Source organism: Balaenoptera physalus (genome assembly GCF_965194825.1).
Source record: "Balaenoptera physalus genome assembly, chromosome: 15".
NCBI lineage: Eukaryota > Metazoa > Chordata > Mammalia > Artiodactyla > Balaenopteridae > Balaenoptera > Balaenoptera physalus.
This window is the reverse complement of record NC_138894.1, coordinates 3,957,713-3,981,521: the sequence shown is the minus strand read 5'-3', so window position 1 is coordinate 3,981,521 and position 23,809 is coordinate 3,957,713. Positions and strand designations below refer to the sequence as shown.

Genomic DNA, 23,809 nt, shown 5'->3' with positions numbered 1-23,809 from the left:
GATCAAAGACAATTCTTGACTTTTAAGTTAAAAAATGAAGACCAAGCCAAACCCCAAACACCTCCATCCAGTTTCAGAAAAGGAAAAATCTGTGCACAGCACAATTGGGCAGAGCTGGCCTGTCTGCTATTCACATGCTCCAACCCCTGCACCGCCCCGCAAGCCTGGATAAAGTGAAGGAAGGACAGACAGGAGGCAGGGGCTGGAGTGAGGTCCTCGCCATGTCTGTCCTCGCCGGTGGGCCTGGGGGTCCCTGCTCTCAGTCCTGAGGGACGTCCCCGGAGGGCAAGGACCCTGGAGACCCTGCTCACACAGCAGCCAGGACTGTGGATGACAGAGAAACGGGAGAGCTGGTGGCGGGTGGGAACCGGAACTCAGTGTACTCCAACCTGGACTGACTGAGGACAGACTGACATCACCTGGAAATGACCACTTGATCTTCTCCATTAGGTGGAATGGAGCTCAAGTTAAAATTAAAAGTCACATAAGAGAAAGTAAGATACGTTTTTAGATAGAAAATGTCACGCCACTATCAGCTCCAGGAGTTTACAAACTTTTTCTTTATAAGACCTGAAGAACCAAAAAAATCTTTGAGACACAATAGCTGAATCGGTAGAAGCTGTTTTGGGTATTTAGAAAATCTGAATATCAATGGAGATCCAAACTGACTGTAGGGGGTTAGTACCCCCCCCCCCATTCACATCTATTAAGAACCTTAGAAGGTGGAATTGTTTGCAAATAAGCTGTTTGCACGTGTAAGTAGTTAAGGATTTTGAGATCCTTTATTTATGATAGGCCCTAAATCCAGTGTTGGTGTCTTTATAAGGGGAAGGAGAGAGAGTTTTGGACACGGAGAGACACGAGGGAGAACGTAACAGAGGCAAAGATTGGAGCTGTGCTTTCATCAGCCGAGGAAAGCCTGGGGTTCTTCCCAGACCTTGGGAGAAAGTGCGGCCCTGCTGGCATCTTGATTTCGGACTTTTGATTTCCCCAAAAAACCACGCGAGAATAAAATTCTGTTGTTTTAAGCAAATCTGGGTGATTTGTTACAGCAGAAACTAAGGTACTTACTGTTAGTCATACACAGTTCTGTGCCCTGCTGGGCGCTGCACAAACAATGGCCCGTTTCCACATTTTCTGTTCAGCACACCTGTCTCGAGTGCCAGGCAAGTCTGGAAGCTCAGGACAGAGAAGAAAGTGGCCCAGATCAGTCCCCGCCTGCATGGAGCTCGGAGCTTCGATAGAGACCAAAGTCCCGAGTAACCAAATCATATCACTGAAAGGGTGGTTGGGTGTGGAGGTGAGTGACAGGGAAGGAAGGAGGGAAACCAAGGGAGGTGGTGGCCCAAAGCTAAGCGAAGGACGTCTTTCCAGTGGAGGGACTGATGGGGGCTCCAGTGCTGAGGGGCTGGAATATGCCGAGTGGAGGACATGGAGACCTTGACCAAGGGGTCCCAGTGGAAATGGACCATGAAAGTCCGACTGGCCTTGCGGGTGAGGAAGTGACAACAATTGCCAGAGCCAGCCCTTTCGAGGACTCGTGCTGTGAGGGGAGCAGAAAAATAGAGAAGGAACTGGAGGGGGCCTTTTGGGTTAGTTTCTTTGTTTTTCCATTTAAGGATGAAAGTATCACAGCACCTCTCTGCTCAAAAACTAACCCTTTCTTTTGCTTCTGAACCCAACTCTGTTCCTTCTATTGGCCCAAGTGACACTGCGCAGGAGGACCCTTGCTGGGGCCCGGCTGGAAAGGTGGTGACACGCTGGCTGCAGCCGTCAGGCAGCCCTGGGGGTGCGCGAGGGGCCATCCTGCCCTGGGGACACTCAGGCCCGGCAGTGCCAGCTCCTGCCATTTCCCCAGAGAATCTGGAAATCCAGAGCGTTCTGTAAAACCTCATCTTTCAATAGCGGCCTAGCTTTCTCAAAATGCTCCACAAGCTGCAGCAAAGCCATCCGCCATCTGGATCTGGGCTATGAGCTCCGGGTGTGCTGCCTCTGCTGGCCTTGACCCCCTCCTCCCAGTGCTGGGAGACGCCTGCTCCCCGGGACGTCTGGTGAACCCGTGGTGCCGAGGCAGAGAAGCTGGGGCTGATGCTGGTGTTCCTGGGCCAGGCTGGGGGGCCACCTGGCGGTTGAGCACGTGGCCGCACCTGCATGTGACCAGGAGCAGCCGTCAGTCTCTATCACGGGGTTGTCACCCCCGTTCTTTCTGGGCTGGGGTGATGATCACTCCCGGGGGAGAGCCTCAGCCCCAGGTGGACACGACCTCTCGCTCCTTCGTCTGGGTCCCACTCAACGCTGGGCAGGCGGGTTGTGTGGTCAGCTGCCCGTTGATGTGACAGTGGTGACCACAGGCCGACCAGACAGCCAGGCCCAGAAAGCAGGCCTGTGGTCGGTGAGTCCCCGAGGGCGGCCTGGCCGTGGCGCGAGTGGACCCGTGTTTGCTGGAGGACTGATGTGACCCCAGGGCCTGCCTGCGGCCCAGCACTGCCTTCAGAATGCCGCCTGGGAGCCGCTGTTCGTTTCTTCTTGCTTTTCTCTTGCAGCCCCTCTGCAGGCCCTGGGCTGGTTCTCCTCTTTCAGGTTGGATTTGCAAGATGACCCCTATCGAACTGTTTTTTTTTTTTTAATTTTCTGAACATTTCTACAATTCTTTTGGGAACAGATGGATTCCAGATAATCCGGTGCCAGACAACATTCAGCAGGAAAAAATGTTGTGCTAACTGTTCTATTTTGGTTGTGAGTTCTGTTCCTCTCTCCCCGCCCCAGCAAACATAAATCGTACCTAAATCTTTGCCAGGAGGACGACCTCGTTAAACAGAAGCAGAGAGACAGACGAGCAGTGGCCGCGGCGAGGAGCCTGCAGGGTGGACGGAGGGGAAGGTTCAGTTGCTGGGCAGATGGCTGGGATGGGGGAGATGGGGGGATAGAGGGGAGTGGGCGGGGATCGCAGGCAGGAGGCCCTGCTCCAGCAGCCCTGCTTCTCCAAGCGACCGTGACGACCTAGCGCAACAGGGAAGGCAAATGTTTCAGGCCAAGGACCCGCCTGCCTGTGGCTCTGTCCTGGGCCCACGTCTGCTCACCGGTCCTGGGTGCAGCAGGACCCAGTGACACGCCACCCACGCCGCCCCCAGGGCCTGCAGGGGGACATGGCCTTCCAGGGTCACCTCTCCTGCTGAATGTCCGAAGCCCACTGAGAACGGGGAGTCCAGGAGCGTTTGGCTGGTCTCCCCTTTTAATCTGGGTGTGAAAACAGCTTGGCCTCACTCCACGAACAAGCGGCAGACGTTTGACTGCTTTGCTTGCTGGGAAGATGTATTTAAAACCCGGTGGCCTCTCTCGACTTCACAGAGCTTGGGCAGCAACTGCAGGGAACCAGATACATCTTTTTCAATGCGACATGTACTCTCATTGTGGTGTAATTATAAGAGTAAAAGGGCTTCCCTGGTGGTGCAGTGGTTGAGAATCCGCCTGCCAATGCAGGGGACACGGGTTCGAGCCCTGGTCTGGGACGATCCCACATGCCGCGGAGCAACTAGGCCCGTGAGCCACAACTGCTGAGCCTGTGCGTCTGGAGCCTGTGCCCCGCAACGAGAGAGGCCGCGACAGTGAGAGGCCCGCGCACCGCGATGAAGAGTGGTCCCAGCTCGTCAGAACTAGAGAAAGCCCTCGCACAGAAACGAAGACCCAACACAGCCAAAAATAAATAAATAAATAAATAAATTTAGGGGCTTCCCTGGTGGTGCAGTGGTTGAGAATCCTCCTGCCAATGCAGGGGACACGGGTTTGAGCCCTGGTCTGGGAAGATCCCACATGCCGCGGAGCAACTAGGCCCGTGAGCCACAACTACTGAGCCTGCGCGTCTGGAGCCTGTGCTCCGCAACAAGAGAGGCCGCGATAGTGAAGAGGCCCGCGCACCACGATGAAGAGTGGCCCCCACTTGTCACAACTAGAGAAAGCCCTCGCACAGAAATGAAGACCCAACACAGCCATAAATAAAAATAAATAAATAAAATAAATAAACCCAAAGTTAAAAAAAAAAAAGTAAGCTGAAAAATAAATAAATAAATAAATAAATTTATAATAGTAAAAAATTGTAAACAGTTTAGATGTGCAATAATAGATGTCTTAACGAATTATGATTTACCCACGAGACAGGGACAGGTAAGTAGCAACACGAGAATATGCTCCCCGGTCATATTAAGTGAAAAAAGGCAGATATAAAAATGCATATGTAACACAACTCCACTGATGTCACGTAAAAACACCTACCCATGTGCACAGAAAACAGACTGAAAGGATATACATCCAAACATCTAAGACGTCATCTTTAGATGATAAAATTGCAGGTAATGTTTATAATTATAATTCTTCTTATTATTATTTTTGTTTTGTTTTGTTTTTTAATTAATTTTTATTGGAGTATAGTTGCTTTACAATGTTGTGTTAGTTTAATTTTTATTATTTTGTTAATATTTTTTTCTGGTTTCCTTTCTTTAACAAGTCTTTGTTATTTCTATAATAAAAACATTTCAACGTATGCATCTGCATTCATATTAGGCACATTTGCAAGTCAATCAGCAGGAATGATTAAAGAATTTCAAGACCATCTCATCATTTGTTCTTGACTGGAAGTAAAAGACAGGCCCATTTATACACTGACTTTTATTCTAGCAATTCCAGTAGAATTGCTGGATCATGTGGTAAATCTATGTTTAATTTTTTAAAAAATTTATTTGTTTTATTTTTATTTATTTTTGGCTGTGTTGGGTCTTCGTTGCTGCAGGCTTTCTCTAGTTGCGGCGAGCGGGGGGCTACTCTTCATTGTGGTGCGCAGACTTCTCATTGTGGTGGCTTCTCTTGTTGCAGAGCACGGGCTCTAGGTGCGCGGGCTTCAGTAGTTGTGGCACGTGGGCTCAGTAGTTGTGGCTCACGGGCTCAGTTGCTCTGCGACATGTGGGATCTTCCTGGACCAGGGCTGGAACCCCTGTCCCCTGCGTTGGCAGGCGGATTCCTCACCACTGCGCCCCCAGGGAAGCCCCAGTGTGTACTGTTTTGAAGAAGTGTTCCCCAGGAGCTGCACCGTTTTGCGCTCCCAACAGCAATGCACAAATCTTCCAACGTTGACTCCTTCAGCTGACTCTTCACTGCCTGCCTCTTGTTGGCTTAGAATTAGAATTTGTTTGAAATGATAGTTTAATGAGTATTAGATGTTCTGCCATTGCCTTGTTTGTCTTCTCTGACTGCAATTTAGACACGTCTCTGCACCCCAGCCAAAGAGGACGACCTCTCTTCAGACATTTTTGGTTCCAAGAAAACAAATGAAAACTTGGTAATTGGGTGTTTTAGAGGAATGAGTGTTCATCTCCGCCTTCCCGGAACCCACTGCATTCTTCAGGCCCCCTGGGTCTTCTGAACACTCAGGCCAAGGGATCCTGAAGCTATTTTTCTAACCACAATTATCCAAGTCGTGTTTTGTTTTCCATTTCCTTTCCAAGCAATCAACTCGAGCCACTTAGGTTTTGTGGGGCAGCAAAGCCCTTCAGGTCGGGAGCATTTTCCCGGGCTGGGGTGTGAGGGCCATCCTCTGGGTTAAGAGGCTGGTCCATAGCCTCTTAGGCCTTCGAGGTCAACTGCCAGCACCACCTTATCCCTCACCTGAGTGCAAGGATCTGCCTGGTGTTGTGTGGAGGGCCGGGGAGGGGACCCAGGCTGCCCGATGTCCCCCTGGTCACTCAGAGAAACTGGTGTGATGGTTCTTCTCCGGTGTTGATCAGGAACCCTCCCCGAGCCCGCAGTGTTTACTGAGCATCAGACGTCATCAGTATCTGGGAGAACTTGCCTGGGCAGGAAGCTTAAAAGTCAGCACCTGCCATAAAGATAGCGAAAGGGTGCCCTTGTGCCTCGTTTGTGCTTTGATAAGAAGTGCATCCTGCTTCCAGGGCTGACGTGAACCTGGCAGACTCAGCTTTGCGATTAGACGTGCGTGGAACATGAGAAACTGTCAGTGAGAGAGGGACATTTTGGTGCGTGGCCTCTTCCAGGAAGAGAATCCAGCGTCCTCTTTATGCTGACGAAACCACCTCCAAGCCCGAGTCCCCGGAACTCATCAGCCGTCACCCGTCATCCTTCTGAGAAAGTTAGGAGAGGGAGGAGCACGATCTTTCGTCCACCTTTATTTGTTTCTTATAAATATAAAATCTTTGTCCCCAAAGATGGACCACTTACGAAGAAAGGCTAAAAAGTAACAGGAAAATAAAAGCAACAGACGCTTCACCTATGCTGGGGAAGGGTGAGGAGGTATATTACAGGACACCTGTAATGACAAAATTACAAAAGCGTGTCACAGGACACAGGGAGCCTGCTTCCCAGGGCTTCTTTCCCTTTGATGATGGGAAAGGTCCCTTGATGTCCACACACTTGCAGGGAGGCGTTATTTCTGCTTTTCCAGCAATGAAAGCTGCCCCAGACCTCCTTTCCGTGAAGTCATTTGGCAGAATTTGCATGTTTTTTCATATCAGTCATTGAAGTGGAATCTCTTAAAATAGGCTTTGGGGACTCAGTGACACGGCAGCTAAGTGCTGTATAAAAATAGACAGGTGTGCGGGGTCTGTGCTGGCCCGGACACGTGCTCACCGCCCCTTCTCGGCTGTCAGCGCCTCTGGCCTCCCACCTCCTCCCTGTTACCCACGGCCCTCTTGACTCCACTTGCTCTTTTCCTCATAGCAGAACCCCCGAATGAGTTCTGGACAGGGCACCATAAATAAAACCCAGCCACCAGGTTTCCCAAGCCTGGCATTTGGAGACTAAGGCACATGGTTAGATATTCACTCGTTAGAAACATGATACAGGTGCGTAGTTAGTCTGGGTCTCCGTGTACAACTGACCCCAAGATGAGGATAGTACGATGTAACTTAGAACAGTCTAGCAAAGTAGGGACATCTTAAGTTTGAATATGTTTTGAGGTGGCTGGTTGTTGTTACTGCTGTTGTTTTTCTGGGGCTTTGATACTAATCTCTCCCTCCTTATTTCTGAGCAGGTATAAAGAAACCTTCACCTGGCCAGCGTTCTGGCCACCCCAGGACCACCGTGACCGGCTGTGTGGGTTGTGCACTGCTCAAAACCAGAGGGCATGATTCCCGTGACTATGAGGTTAACGGTGTCTCCTGGAGTGCTGTGGTGGGACAACCCTCCCACCCGTAATTTCCCTGATATCCTCTCCCCAGTTCTTTCTGTTCGGTAGATCCCGATGTGGTGACTGGTATGTAGGAATGGTGAGGGCTTCAAGAAATGGGAAGTTTGATCCAGAAGGAGCTTTCTTGCCCTTCCTTCTGCCTGATTTCTTGTTGTGTTCCTTTGTCACCCATGCCATCTCCATTTTGCTTGTAAATGACCCAAGAGGTAATTGGTTTTGTTCTAGGATGTTGGAGAACTCACCGAGGACTACTGGCAAAAGAGAGTTCTCCCTGTATCACACTTTCTTCTCCCATCTGGACCCCTGCTATCCGTCTACCTGAGAGAGAGAAGGATGTAGATAAGGGTCTCTTTAATTATTTTCTCAACTTCATTTTCTCTGTTTGCTTTTTCTGGAGAAAGAAAGAGCAACCTATTATCTTGAATGAAGCCACAAATTTTCTTAGTTTTTTCTTCTCTATTTTTCCTTCTTTTGTCTTTTTATTCTGTTTCCTATGAGTTTCTTTAACTTTTAACTTCCAGCCTCTTTAAACTGAATTTTCATTTTTGCTATCATAAATTTATTTTTTTAAATCTCTGTTTTGATCTTTGAATGTTCCTTTTCATTGAATCCTATTCTTGTTTCATGAATATAATATCTTCCCTTAGCTCTCAGCATATTAATTTTAGCTATTTAAAAAAAATCCTTCTACTTCTGCATTTTTTTCTGTTATTTTTATGAGCTGGTTTTCTAGTGCTTGGTTTAATTGCTGCCTGTTACATTAGAGATTTTACATTCATAAACTGCAAGATTTCAGAAGCCTTAGGTAAATCCCCTTTATCTCCCCTTTATTTTATAGCATAATAGTACTCATTTTATATAAGCCAAAATTGCCTTTGGAAAAAAGATCAAAATTCCATTTTTGATCCATTGTAATTCAATCTTGATTATTAAAGTTCTGATACTACATTTTAAAAGTATTTTAAGAACTAAAACTTCCATTTTGAAAAGTCTGAAGTATGCACTTCTAGTACTACACTCTAAAATGTTCTTAAAAATAAATATTCTTGGATTGACTTAGTTTAACATTTTGTTCTCTGTTGCCAGAGATCACCTTGCAAGGAAGCATGGTGCTTGTCATTGTGGCAAAGAAGTATAGAGTAGAAACGGGAGGGAAGAGAATGAGTCTGGGGTGGTGAAGAGGCTTAGACATTAGCTCCAGAAAGAGGAGACGGACGTGGTTTGCCTGAACTGGAAGGCTTATCCCCGTGGAGAACTGGGGAGAATCGCTGGCATCATGAAACTCTTCCTACGTGCCCAGCATGTGGGTGAAAAGCTCTTAGTTACCTCGTTTATTCGTTACAATTTTATGATCTATTTTTCTTCTTTTGCAGATGAAGAAACTGATGCTCAGGGAGATGAAGTAAAATGCTTAATTTTACAGAGTTAATTTACTAGTTCTCACAAGTGATGGAATCGGCATTCAAGCCTAGTTTTGCCCAAGTCCAAACCCTGGAACACAGTCCAGCCTCCAGACTGGATGATAAAGTGGACATTGATTCTGGTGACTTTGGGAAGAGGAGACGGAACTAGAGCGGCCGGTGCCTTACTCAGAAATGTGTGTTTTTGTACATTTCACTTTTTTAAAACAGATTTTTAAAAAACTAATTAATTAATTTTATTTTTGGCTGCGTTGGGTCTTCATTGCTGTGCGCGGGCTTTCTCTAGTTGCGGCGAGCGGGGGTTATTCCTCGTTGCGGCACGCAGCCTTCTCATTGCGGTGGCTTCTCTTGTTGTGGAGCACGGGCTCTAGGCGCATGGGCTTCAGTAGTTGTGGCACACAGGCTCAGTAGTTGTGGTGCACGGGCTTAGTTGCTCCGCAGCATGTGGGATCTTCCCGGACCAGGGATCAAACCCGTGTCCCCTGCATTGGCAGGCGGATTCTTAGCCACTGTGCCACCAGAGAAGTCCCTGTACATTTCACTTTTGGACTTCCGGTCCCAATCAGGCAATACCAGCTTTTCATAGAGTTGCTGAAACCCCAGGATCTTCCTATTTATGATGCAGTTTTCATTGTGATTATACTTGAACTCTCCTCTAAAACAAGCAGCAGCTTTTTATTGCCTGTTATCTAGGGTATTGCTTTCACAAATCCACACCACTTGGGCCCTTCAGAGGCAGCTGGATTCTGGACGTTGTCAGCCGGTTGCTTTGCTGATGGTTCTTCCAAGGTGATAAACTGTGCACGAAGGCTCCCTTCAGACCGTGGTCCCGTGAGCGCATGACCCACCTGGGTGTGTGTGCGGAGATCAGAAACTTTTCAAGGATTTCACTCTCAAAGAAGGAAAGTATAAAAATGAAAACCCAGTTTAGGCCCAGTGCTTGCACTTTTGGCAAAACCAGAAGCAGAAGGGCAAACCTGTCCTGTTGTAAGATGGTCTGTAATTTTGAATTACCAGGATATACTATTTTCTCTTGTACACTTTCACAAACTTGGGCTTGATCATTCGTTGCACACGGAACTGGGATCAGAATTCCTGAACCATAAATGGCGAGTGACCAGCTGGAGAAGGAGAGCACAATATCCCCCCTTCCAGTGAACGGGAGAGTCCCTTCCTTGGGCTAGAAAATTTAAACGCACAACGGAAGCCTGACTTCGAAGTTTGAAAATTCCAGGACAGAATCGTCTTTATTCCCTTGTGTTCTGCCTGAAGCTCCTGAAGTTGGAACCAGCCTGGTCCCCTCCCGTTGCCTCCACGGGGGCGGAGAGCTCATGAAAGCGTCACGGCGGGATCCCCAGGAGGGTAGACTGGCTGCCTGTCTGGGACTAGTTTGACTGTTTCTTCCTGGAAATTCATCTTTTGCTTCAAAAACCAGGCCCACCCTTGCAGGGAAGAGCTTGCGGATAGAACCTGTGGCCTCTGCAGTTCGTAGCAAAGCGCTCTTCGCCTATCTGGGGGGCGAATGGACGTCCTGATGTTGCTGGCAGGCAGGCAGGCAGGCCCCAGAGGGGAGCCGACGGCCTGAGCCGTTATTATTATAAATAGTCAGTCCTGCTCTCCAAATAGAGGCCTGTGCGGCTATCTCACGTCGCACGTTAGCAGACTTCTAGAGAGAGCACAGTTTCCAGTTGCTTTTTTGATAAACACATTCTTGGAAAGGGCAGCCTGCTACCTAATGAGGGCCCCTGGGGAAGATATTTTGAGCGAGTCTGAGTCTGGCTGTCTGTACTCTTCGTGCCCACTGTTTGAAGGACTCTAGTTCAGTCCTCAAAAGCGAAGAGTTAGGGTCCAACCGGCAGTTTTTATCAACATCTGCACAGCCATCTAATTTTGGGTCAGGTGGGGAGAGGGATCCCGGTGTAACTGCAAGTGGGGTCCGGCTGCTTACTGCTCAGAAGCCAATAAAGAGGCCAGGTTGGTGGAAAGGAAAGTTTGCTTTTTTGGAGGTCCCTCTGACAATCAGGGGGCAAGAGCTTTTATAGGCGGAGGGAGGGGGCTCCGTGCAGGAAGAGCACAGGCAGCTCTGACAGGCATCTTAAAACTGATCATCGGTGGTCGACCAGCATCATCTTGATTGTTTTAGGTACCGTTCATCTTCAGTTCCAGGGTCGGTTTGTTTCCATTTCCTTGAGGCCAGTTCTCGGAATTGTGGCAGCTTATGTCACGGCTACAGTCTGGTCATCATGTAGTTCACTTCTTCCACTGGGTGGAGGTTTCAGTATCTACAAGGCAGCTCACAGGATATGGCTCAGAATATTATCTAGAGCCCTTGAGGAGGAAATAAAGGTCCTTGACTTTGCTTACTGACTAAACTATTATTATTTAATAATAAACTATAGTCCTGTTTGACTGCTTTTCTTTGCTTCTGCATTTTCTCACTTCTCTGATTAAACTTATTCTTTGGTGAAAGTTTTTCCACAGATAAAAGACAGGCAGAGAACTTGAGAAGGGCAAGGACCATAGCTATGGTCCTGCTCTGTTTCACCGGGATGTGGGACTTTCCGTGGCCTTTTCTCAGCCTGGATGTTCCTGGCTACCATCATCCTACAGCTACAGGGATGTGAGGAGAGGGGTAAGGGGATCTCTTTCAAAGCCCACAGCCCTGATTTCTGCTCTGTCACCTTTCAGTTGTCCTTTTATCTGAACTATCTTACTTGTTGACCCCCAGCACACTCACGGTCAGGCCTTTCACTGGGGGATGCTTGAGAATCAGTTATGTGATGGGTCCCAGTTACATGCTCTCCGGGGCATTTCAGGGCTGTGTGAGTGAGTGTGTGTGTGAGTGTGTGTGTGTGTGAGTGAGTGCATGTGTGTAGTCTCAGAGGCACTGTTAACCCTCATCATCCACCTGACCCTCTGAGGCTCTGTTCCTCCCTCATCACAGCCCCACCCTTGAGGTTTAGGTATTTCTCTCAGCCCCAGATCACAGGATTCACAGGGAAATTTTCCACCTGAGCCTTAAATCCACCCTTCAATTTCAGGAGTAAATGAGTCTCCTGGAACTTTCTTTTTTTATAAATTTATTATTTATTTATTTATGGCTGCGTTGGGTCTTCGTTGCTGCGCGTGGGTTTTCTCTAGTTGCGGCGAGCGGGGGCTACTCTTTGCTGCGGTGTGTGGGCTTCTCATTGTGGTGGCTTCTCTTGCTGCAGAGCACGGGCTCTAGGTGCAGGGGCTTCACTAGCTGTGGCTCTCGGGCTTCCGTAGTTGTGGCTCACGGGCTCAGTAGTTGTGGCTCTCAGGCTCTAGAGCGCAGGCTCAGTAGTTGTGGTGCACGGGCTTAGTTGCTCTGCAGCATGTGGGATCTTCCCAGACCAGGGCTCGAACCCGTGTCCCCTGCATTGGCAGGCGGATTCTTAACCACTGCACCACCAGGGAAGCCCTCCTGGAACTTTCCTATATAGGGAATTTCCTCAATAAGTCCCCAGAAAATTTCTGGACTGACTTGACCCTTATTGTGAATAGATAATCCCCTGCCTGGGCCAAGAGCTATCTGCAGGGGTGACCACCAATATTTTCCACTTTGTAACCCTGTCCTGCCTCACTCCAGGCCCCCTCCTCCCTCTGCCCACATCCCACCTGTTTCACTTTTAATGCAGTTATATTGAATCATATAAAATGGCCAGTTCTGAAGTTCAAAATTGTATAACATTGGGAATTTCATGTAGTTCAACCCAGTATTTTTGTCACATGGTAGAACAATCTCTGGAATTCCTTCCCAATCTTCTGTTTTAGATCTTCTCTCTCTCTCTCTCTCTCTCACACACACACACACACACAGACACACAGACACACACAGACACACACACATCAAACTCTCTTCCTGAGGAATAACATTTCTGAGAAGTTATCTCAAACAAACATCAGAATAATGCTAACATCATGGTAACTTAATTGTGGTTGACTTCTGCCCACCCCTCCCCAGCTGAGTGATAAACGCCCTCAAATCCAAATAGGGTATTTTAATGCCCCATTGTGATCTCAGAGGTCACAGTGTGAATGATTCAGTTTCTCCATTTATAGATTTAGATACGTATGAAAGGGAAAAGCAGGCACGTTGGTAGTAAAGCAAAGTCAACGAGATGGTCAAACAAATGAAAGAATTCAACATCAGCTCTTACATTCTGAATATGTTTTTAATAGAACATAGTTTTTCATAGAAAAATAATGTTTTATGTAGGAAAAAAAATGAAAAAGTATCACATGAAGAACACATAGGAAATAACTGATTTAAGGGGGTAATCGGGGACCCGAAAGGCAGCATCTCAGAGGCGGTGGTCTCCGCTGTTGCAGCAGACAGGAAGCAAGGAGTGTGAACAGTCTTGCCAAAGTCCGCCTGGTCAAAAGAACAGCGCTGAGAATAACTACTGGCTCCTGTCCTAGGGAGACACTTTTCTTGTCAATTCTGTACTCTAGAGGGTTCTGATATGGAAACAGAAAGGGAGGACCTGACCCAGCAATCCCACTCCTGGGCATATATCCAGAGAAAACCATAATTTGAAAGGACGCATGCACCCTGGTGTTTACTGCAGCACTGTTTACCATAGCCAAGACATGGAAACAACCTAAATGTCCATCGACAGAGGAATGGATAAAGAAGATGTGGTACATATATACAATGGAATAGTACTCAGCCATAAAAAAGAACGAAATATTGCCATTTGCAGCAACATGGATGGGCCTAGAGATTATCACACTAAGTGAAGTAAGTCAGACAGAGAAAGACAAATATCATATGATATGGCTTACATGTGGAATCTAGAAAAATGGTACAGATAAACTTATTTGCAAAGCAGAAATAGAGTCATGGATGTAGAAAGCAAACTTAAGGTTACCAGGCAATGGGGGTGGGGAGGGATACATTGGAAGATTGGGACTGACATACACACACTACTATATATAAAATAGATAACTCATAAGGACCTGCTATATAGCACAGGGAACTTTACTCAATACTCTGTAATGGCCTATATGAAAAAAGGATCTAAAAAAGGAGTGGGTATATGTATATGTATAACTGATTCACTTTGCTGTACAGCAGAAACTAACACAACATTGTAAAGCAACTATACTCCAATAAAAATTAAAAATATAAAAAATAAATTAAAAAATTTAAAAAAAGAAAGGGATGACCGGGTGTCTGCGGACACAGGGAAAGGCTTTTCTGAATTGTCCAAGGAAGAGAGTTTGGAGACCTGGACGTGTGAGATGTCCACACTCTAGCTGGGTGACCTGGGGTTTGTCCATGCAGGGCTTCTGCGTTTAGCCTGTTGTGTTATGTTGTTTTGGCTAAAATGAGTGAAGAAAATCTGGGCTTCCACAGATATTTAGCTGGAAAAAGGAGGAGGATTTTTATCAGCCTTTTCAGATAATTGTAGGTAATATGCTTTGATCCTGCGTGGAAAATTGACGAGCGTCAGCTGTTTGAGGTTAGTTGCAGTGTCGAAGTGGAAACCATATGAATGAACTTTTTGTATTCTATTACATTAAAATCCACAGGTCTATCTTGTACTCTGAATAAGTCTTTTAGCCATGCGTAGTTTCTAACTTCACGTGTTGGCCGTTAGAAAAAATATTGGTTCACAGATACTGCCAGTTTGGTTCCAGACCACTGCAATAAAGCGAATATCACAATAAAGCGAGTCACATAAATTCTTTGGTTTCCCAGTGCACATAAAAGTTATGTCAACGCTATACTGCAGTCTCTTGAGTGTGCAATACCATTATGTCTAAACAAACAATGTACACACCTCAATTAACAAATACCTTTTTGCTAAAAAAATGTCATCTGAGCCAATTTTAGCAACTCTTTCTTTGGCAATAATAACATTTTAGCGGTGTGATAGAAATAGTTTTGACCTTGAAAGGGTCTTGGGGGTCCTCAGGGGCCTGTGAATCACAGTTTGAGAACTACGGTTCTAGAGCAAAAGAAGACCAGAGGGCTGGACAGGTGTTAGAACATTTCCATCTTCATCCGGGCTATTTTTTCACACCTGAATCAATCGTTTGAAAAGTGTATAATGGCTGTCCATGAGCCCAGTTGGGTGCCTTCATCTTCATAGAACATACCTGTCTAGTTGGGAGCCAAGGCAATAGAAAGAAGACCCTAGAGGTTCCTGCCCTCTCCTTTGAAACCATTTTACTTGTAGTCAGGAATGCATAATGTACCAATTTACATTATTGCCTTATAGTCTTTGCTGATGCTACATGCGTCAACCTTGTCCTGTTAATGAGATTCTTTCTGATCTGGGCTCAGATTTCCAGCCCTGCTCAGAACCTCTTAACTGCAGTGCCCCAGTCTGAATCCCTTCATACCTACTGACCTCAGTGGCAGGGTCAGCAAGCTCAAGTTCAGGCAGTGACAGCCTCGTCCGTGATCTGGAGTAAAACCTACCATGTCCCCACGAGCACCAGCAGCCTGAAATAAGACGCCAGAACTCTCAGGCATCAGCTTTATTTTTATTAGCGTAAAATAACACAGTGATCTTTTTCCTATTTCCTTTTCTTAGAGACTAAGGATTATACCAATCTGCATGTTTTTACCACACTGTAGATGCATATAGTCTGAGCTAGTGAGTAAAACACAGGCTTGTCATCAGACAGTCCTGGGATCTGATTTCAGCTTCATCTCACACCAGCTATGAGCACTTGAGCAAATTACCTAATCTCTGTAAGTCTCCATTTTATTAATTGGTAAACGCAGATAGTGACATTTAACCCAGGATTTGTTAGATGATTCAATGATATAATTCATGCAAAACACCCACATCCGTCCTCATGATGAAGAGATTTTTCTGGCCCAGGTAGGAACTTCTTAAATAAATTATTTTGACAGACCTAGCCTTCTACTTACCTTCTTCAGATCTAGGACTTACACATGGACTTATAGGTTCCAGACTCACTATCTGATGAATATTTGCTGTGTACCCAGCCCTGTGTGGGGCAGTTTGGGGAATCAAATAAACTAAAACACAGAGCTGTGACCTTAAGGAACAAATAATCTATCACGAGAGACAGCATATAGAGAGAGATGCTGAAACCATTTATAGAATGTTGAAAGATGGAGAAGAACTGCAGAGGTCATCTATTACAAACTTCTAGCCAGTGAAGAGAGTAATTTATTATGGAAGATAAATAAATGATAGACCAGGAACAAGCTGGATGGATAGGAGTAGCAGAGTGCCAGTAATAGCTAATAATAACGCTGATTGAATCCTTATGTCAGGCTTTGTTCTTAGTGGTGTACCTATGATAGTTATTTAATCCTCTGGAAGCGCTATAGGATAGGTATTATTATTATTATTATTAGCATTATTTTTTGGAAGGGAAACAGGAACTGAGAAGTTAAATAAGTGGAGCACAAATATTAAAACAGAACAACATCAAACAGTGTTTTCACTGCTCTCAACATCTTTCCAAGATCATTTCACGCTGGACTTCAGCCTACCTACTTGTAAGGGTTCATGCTAATCTTCTGTTGGCCCTCACTTACCTTATTTATATTTAAACATAATCTAATCAGAGATTTGCTTGTGCTGACACACTGTTTCCTTTAAATGCCTCCATCTTCCTCTTAATTGACCTTCCTTATGATGATACGTTTCAGTGTTGTTTTTGTGCGCTTGGAGTTGTATCTATTTCGAGTACAGAACTTAGGTGCATATTTATTAATTGCAAGCGTATGCACACCTGAAGCCCTAAGAATTGTGTCCACTCCTCTCTCCAGTGTTTGCTCCTGAGTGAGGTCTCACTCTTCCTGAAATGCACTGTCACCTCCTCTATGCTCCAGAAATGAACATGTTACGATTTACTTTAGGCCTTTTCTTCTTCCTGCTCAAATTCCAGTTTGAATTTTATGTGATCAGGTTGGTGAGTCGCCTGACAAAGCACTTGTGCTCAGAGATGGAGAGGTGAACAGTGAGGAAAAAGCACAATCACACGGATTCTTTGTACGGAAAATGCGTTCGCAAAAGTCTAGGTAATTTTGCTTGTTTGGGTGTTGGATGAATCCATCGTAAGAGCATAGAAACTGAGCCAATTAACAATTTTAGAAAATGAGAACCAGACATTCTCTTTTTTTTTTTTTGCTGCAGGCTTGCAGGATCTTAGTTCCCCTACCAGGGATGGAACCGGTGCCCCCTGCAGTGGGAGCTCGGAGACCCAACCACTGGACCGCCAGGGAAGCCCCCTGACACGTGTTCTAACAAAACAAAACAGTCCAAACCAGTCTCTTGCCAGTGGGTTGAGGTCAGGTTCTCCCCATCTGCAAGAATCTCTTTTCTTGCTGAGTCCGTTTTTTCCATTTAGCCTTTAATGAGTATCTTTGAAACAATTCTGATATTTAGAAAACCAAAAACCAAAAAAAAAAAACCCTTCATTCCTTATTGTCCAAAGGAAGTAGAACGTTTACAATGTTTTTACTTTTTCACAAGGTTGAGAAAGGAAAGATCTTATCAATAAAGAAAGGAGGGCTTGTTTTCTTTTACGAGTTGTAAATGAATGCTTCTATAATAGTCTCAATACTTAACATTAGCATCTAGAATCGTAATGCTAGCTGGGTGATGGCTCTAGCTAGTGGGAGTGGTGTGGCCTGTGACACGACAGGGAGAACCAGAGCGAGGAATGGGTAGGAGAAAAGTGAATCCAAACCCCCTCTACCTCCCCATGTGTAAGCGGCAATGATGTGGCTTTGGGAACGTGAGGGTAATTTACTAAAATTCACACTGTCTATAGATATTGGAGGACACGTGAGAAAACTCTAAGATTCTGATTTAGTGTCACAAAAGTAATGTTGGTTTTATTTATATAAACTCTCTACTTCTTACGTATCTATTTTATGTAGCAAAGTGACAATTCTACAGCATGATATGCATGTCGGATTAGTGCTTTTGTGATTCTATTTGACTACATCAGTAAACTCCCGGTAGGAGGACCACATATTCTAGATCTTCCAAGAATAATTCAGTTCCAGAAACTCAGTCCATTTGTCTCAATAAATTATTAAAACTTCTCAGTGAAGAAATTCTGCAACTGGAGAAGTCCTTGTAGTCGACAATCTCCCACACTAACGCCTAATATCACTGAGTTGCGGGGCTAGCTGTGTACTCGGTCATGGCATCAGGAATGTGGACACACATATACACATCCTGACTGAGACTTGGCGACCCGCAATTCTTTCAAACCAATATTCTTTAAGTACTAGTGGACCATCTCTTTAGCAGAGAGGATGACTTTTGTTTGGGACAGGATCCAAGAGGGAGGACAGGGGAAGGCCCCCTTCTCTAATAGTGCTCTGAATAATTCCTCTCTGGTTCCCAAAGAGCAAACCCCATCCAGCAAAACAAACTCCTGAAATTAATTGGTCCAACCCAATTCAGCAAGTGGTAAAGACTGTTGGCTATCTCTTAAGCGTCCCCTTTTGGGGATGAGCTTTCTCACCTAACTCCTGTCATGATGCTAGGTGGTTTATTGACATGTTCATTCCATCTTCCCTTAGGAGAACGTGTAGGAATCGCCCTGAGAGGGGTTCGTTTTCTCCATTGTGTTCTCTTTCCATTGACATGTTATTGCTCCATTGTACGTCACTGCCCCACGGAAGCTTCTAGACGGACCTCTTCCTTAATCCAAGGCATGACATTACTACTACTACTAATAATAATAAGACCCACTCACCTCTGAGGTTACCTGTAAGATAACCACAAGGCAGGAAGGAAGACAGTAAGTCTCACATCTCCATGAACACCTGCAGACCTAGGCCGCAGCATTCCTGGTCTGTGTCTCCCCGTTTCTGCGTCACATTTTTTCTGCATTATTTTCATTGTTTCGAATCTGTTGTTAATAGTTTCCACCATACCATTATCTTAAAATCATCTCTATGCTCGATCATCTTTAATCTCAATACTTTGAAACAGTGAAAATGGACATAGGTCCTCTCCGTCATGTCAGTATCCACGTCCTGTTTCCTCTGTTCGAGGCACCATTTCCCAGCTCAAGTGTGCAGGGTCCACATGTTTCTAAAGGGGCTGCCCTTATCCTCCCCCAGCCAGCCTCACCCTCCTGGAGTAGAGCCCCGTGAGCCCCCTCCCATCATTCACAGCCGGAGCCTTGGGATGGACCACAGCGATGGGGGAGACCAGGGAGGTCATTGTGTGGGAGCATCTTAAGCAACAATTAAGGAAACACGTCTGAGAAGGTTACAAGTACAATGTCAGTCCTCCCATATTTGTGTGTGGAGGGGTGTTTCCATATATTGTAGGACTTGGTGGACCTTTCAGGCTTCCATGCAAGAGGTAAGAAGGAAATTTTCTTTGATTTGTAGTGTAGGTACGAGAAGTAAAATATCACTAGGTCTGTTCTGGTAATTTTGTCATCTGTCATTTTATAGGAAGATGGCAGCACTGCAAGCTCTTTGTATAATTAGAATACATTTGGTGCAAGAAGAAACCACATACTGAGAAGCAGAGCACCATGACAAAACGAGTGACGTGGAAAGGAGAAGGGAACTGAGAGGAAGAAGCAAATGGTTGCCGAGACCCACCTTCTTCCAGGACCCTACCCCCCAAGTCACTCTCTTCTGGTTGAGAGCCTCCAAGGTTACTTACAGGTTTCTGCATCTTTAAATTCTTGCTTCCTGACACACGCACTCCCTTATCTTCGTCCTGTGGTACATACTACCTCCCTCCTTTTCATACAACCCTGGTCATGGGGCACTTTCCAAGAGGCGTACTTTCTGGGATGCAAACACATACACTACCTTGTCCCAAGAGATCTTCCCTGCAGGGCAAACAAGGCTGTGGTTTCCTGGACATGTTTCAGCATCTCAGTGATGTGATCGCTGCTCCGGAGCCACAGCTGGTCCTGCTCGGTCATTGTCTGTTGAATGGCTGTGGCTTGGGTTATGACACATGAGAATGACATGCGAAATTTGACCTAAACACTAGAGAATCTGGCTCTGGAGGGACTGTGTCTGAACCAAATGAAAACCTTTCCAACTTTCCCCCATTTCCTTACTTTTTACACACATCTCATGTTATCAAATGTGAATACATAAATTACTTCTTATGTCAAGTAGTCTTTGTGGGCAATAGTCAGATAAAGATGAGTATCTCTTCCTTTGGGCCTTCCCAAAAGCAGGCCCAGTAGGAATGGTCATTTTGTACAGTCCAGACTGTAAATATCAGGAGCTTTAATGCTCAGCACACTTCCCACTGTGCTGAGAATGTCGGGAAGATTGGGTGTTGACCTTCTTTAGAGTATATTTGCCCAGCTAATGGGAGTCCCTTAATGGGACTCAAATGGCTTAACGCCATCAAAATACAAAAGCTGGAAATCCATTTTCACACTTTCATTCGGATAATCCCAGCCACCCGTATCTCACAAGAGCATGGCAGGACTTCTTCAAGGCTGGTCCCCTCTTCCCCGTGCCGGAGATGATGGATGAATCTTCCAAAGACGAGATTTGTAAGTCAGCCCTCCTCCTGCCGCCCTTGGGGGTGGGGCAGGCCTCGCGCACAGGGCACGGGGCCCCGAAATGAAATCCAGCTGACTTTTATGGGCTTCCCTTTACAAAGCCGGCTTCCGGCCTGCATCTGGCCTCAGGATGAGGCCGCTCTGGGTCTTCCTCACACCAGTAAATCCGGGATCAAATCTGCTCCAGCTGCGTCTGTCCTGCCTGCTCCCGAGGGGCCAGCCGTTGTCAGGTACGAGATATACAGACAAATTCCACAGCGGGGGATCTTGTTTCCAAGGGTTATTTTTAGTTGAAATCAGCACCTTCCCTACTCTTCCAAGTTTCTAAGGCGCCAATTTATCTCCTTTCTACCTTCGTCCGTTTCGCCTTTTCTGGATTCACTGCCAAAGCAGTTTCAGGTGCCCCATCTCACGCCTCTCCCAAGTGCACGTGGAGTAAAGCACTAAGTTTCGTGTGGTCCCAAAGGAGGCCACAGGGAGGGGTGGCTCGGAGCAGTGTCTCCTGTCCCTTGTTTGTTTGTTTGTTTTTGTTGTTGTTCTTTTTTTTTTTTTTTTTTTTTTGGCGGCACCGTGTGGCTTGTGGAATCTTAGTTCCCCGACCAGGGATGGAACCTGTGCCCCCAGCAGAGGAAGCGCGGAGTTCTAATCACTGGACCACCAGGGAAGTTCCTGCACCTCCCGTCACTTGAAAGGACCTGACAGCAGCAGAAGCCGTGTGGGTCGGTTTTACCCAGCACATCGTTTCCTGGGCCCCAGGTCAGTCCACGGGCCTTTCCTTGGTGCCACTTGCCCGGCACGCGCCCCGTTAAGGAGCCCAGCATGGCCACGTCTCTCTCCATCTCCAATAACATCAAGGAGCAACGCCTTTTCCCTCATTCCACCCGCATCCCTGATGGCACCTGGGTCCTCCCAGGACACAAGTGCTTGGCTCACGGGATGTGTCGCTATTCTCTTTGCTTCAGCTGCCTTGGGGACAGAGTAGCCTGCATTTGGGAATGATTTAGAGTTCTTGCATATATTACTTCATTCGAGTCTCACAAATTCTGGGAATTAACAGAAGCATTTTCTAGACGTGGAAACTGAGCCTCAGATTCAGCAGTACATTCGTAACCAGTGACACTGGGTTTGAATCTAAGGATTTCAGGTTCTTGCCCTGAGTTCCTTTCTAACCGTGTATTTTTGCAGCATGAGTCTTGTGCTTTTGTAGTTCAGTCGTCCAGATGCGCCAGAGCCCTCTGTGGTGCTAGGCCGGCCTGCTCAGAGCTGCGTGTGTTGATACAGGCATAGCCAGGGTGACTCCCGCCACAAGCCTGGCCAGTCCCCGACTCTCTGCTCTGTCCCTGGCAGCAGGTGGCAGTTTCCACTCGGCCTCCGCACCGTCCTGTGTGCCCCGGGGCAGGACGGCAGCTGGGAGGAGGGAGCCCGGGCCAGGCCAGTGCGGGCCCTGCATGTGGCTCCACTCCCCCAGGGAGACAGCCGTGCTCCTTAGCCAGGAGGCCAAGCCCCTCACCTGCTGGTCCGGCCTCCTTCTTCCACCTCCCTACCTGCCGTCCCCCGCCCCCACAGCCCTGCTCCCAACACGACCCTCAGCACCTGCCAAGCCCCTTAGCCCCTCTCCCTCCGTCCTCGCTCGCCGACAAGGGCCCGTGTCCGTTGCTCTGTGGGCCGGTGGGGAGTGAGGAGAAAGGATCTGCAAGGAAACTTGGCACCTGTGAGAGAAAGGGCAACGTCACCGGACGGACCCTGGCTGCACGATTGCTGCGGGGCCGCGGAAACACCGCCTCTGCGTCCTCACGCGGCCCCCACGGCACCTCTTCTGCCGTGTCAGCCTGGCTCCCCTTGGTTTGCTAACGTTGACTCCCCGACAGTAACGCAGCAAGGCAGCTCCGAGTGGAGCAAGGCCCTCCGCTCCAAGCAGGCGGCTCGGGGGAAGGGGAGTTCCTCCGGCAGCCATGGGCTCTCGGGAAGCAGACACGTGCTTGCGTAGAGAGGGCAAGCGTGAAGCTCGAGTTAGCCAGATGGACCTGGGTTGGAACCCTGGCCGCCCCGGACGACATCGTGTGACCTGGTGACTCCCCCGGTGACCGGGAGCTGGGGGCTGACGGAGCGAAGGCCGGCAAGGCGCCGGCTGGTCTGCACCTTCGGTGGCGCCTGACCTCGTTAGGTTATTATCACTGCCCGGTGGTGGGGGGGGCCTGGAGGGGGAGGGGTACGGGTCTGTACCGGGGGGGACAGGATCTGACGTGATGAACCCCCGAACAAGCACTGTTCTCGTTCAGTCCTCCCAACCAACTTGGGCTCGTCCCCAGGTCGAGCCTCGGGGAGCAAAGCCTCCGAGGCCACCCCGCCAGGGGACAGACCCCTGCCCTCGGCTGTCCTCCCATCTGCTTCCCCGAGATCCCAAAGCCCCGGGTTCCCCCACCTTTGCTCATTTTCCACTTAGCTATGCTCTGTCCTCTGCATCCACAGACTGAGTTATTTCTGCTCAAAACCACCATTTGCTCTGCAAGATTAATTCCGAGTCCTCGGTCCGGCCGGGAAGAGGGACCCCCAGCCCCACCCAGCGCCTGGCCTCCCCACCGCCCCGGTTCTGTGGCCACACCTGGAGCTGCTGGGCCTGAGGGACCCTCCTTCTCCCCCTGTAATGCCAGGTTAAGGGTCAGCTCCATGGGGAAGCTCCGCCCCCCTCCCCAGGCAGAGGCTGGTGCTTCTCTGCAGTCACTTACCCCACCCATGGGGTAGCTGGTGGGTGTGCATGGTACCCACGAGCTAATCAAGAAAATCAGCACTTATTGTCCTCCTTTGCACAATGGGGCTAAAAGGAGTATTTTTTATTTTAACATCTTTATTGGAGTATAATTGCTTTACAATGGTGTGTTAGTTTCTGCTGTATAACAAAGTGAATCAGCTCTACGTCTACATATATCCCCATATCCCCTCCCTCTTGTGTCTCCCTCCCACCTTCCCTATCCCATCCTTCTAGGTGGACACAAAGCACCGAGCTGATCTCCCTGTGCTATGCGGCTGCTTCCCACTAGCTATCTATTTCACATTTGGTAGTGTATATATGTCCATGCCACTCTCTCACTTCGTCCCAGCTTACCCTTCCCCCTCCCCGTGTCCTCAAGCCCATTCTCTATGTCTGTGTCTTTATTCCTGTCCTGCCCCTAGGTTCTTCAGAACCTTTTTTTTTTAAATTTTAGATTCCATATATATGTGTTAGCATACGGTATTTGTGTTTCTCTTTCTGACTAACTTCACTCTGTATGACAGAGTCTAGGTCCATCCACCTCACTACAAATAACTCAATTTCGTTTCTTTTTATGGCTGAGTAATATTCCATTCTATATATGTGCTACATCTTCTAAAAGGAGTATTTTGTTCATAAGGTTTTTATTTTATAAAAATTAAATGAGTTAACACAGGTAAAGTACTTAGAATAATGCTTGGTTCACAGTAAGAGCTAATAAGGTAGGCTCTTTCTAATATTACACTCTCGGTAGATGTTAAAATAATACACGAGAATGGAATGAGAGAAGTCCGATTTAACCTTTGCCTGTCATAGACTTTTGGTTTCCTTTCTTTCATATCTATTAAAAAACCTCAAAAAAAAAAAAAACCTCAAAAAAAAAAAAAACCACCTCCAGCCCAATGTGGCTTTCAAAGT

General features: G+C 47.2%; 1 long non-coding RNA gene across 1 annotated transcript; it reads left to right on the top strand.

Annotated features, from left to right (window-relative positions):
* The first annotated feature begins 4,392 nt into the window (after positions 1-4,392).
* On the top strand, positions 4,393-14,531 carry LOC309643593. The gene is made up of 3 exons (XR_014253879.1): positions 4,393-6,848; positions 7,037-7,258; positions 8,566-14,531. It is a non-coding gene; the product is annotated as an uncharacterized lncRNA (long non-coding RNA).
* The last annotated feature ends 9,278 nt before the right edge of the window (positions 14,532-23,809 follow it).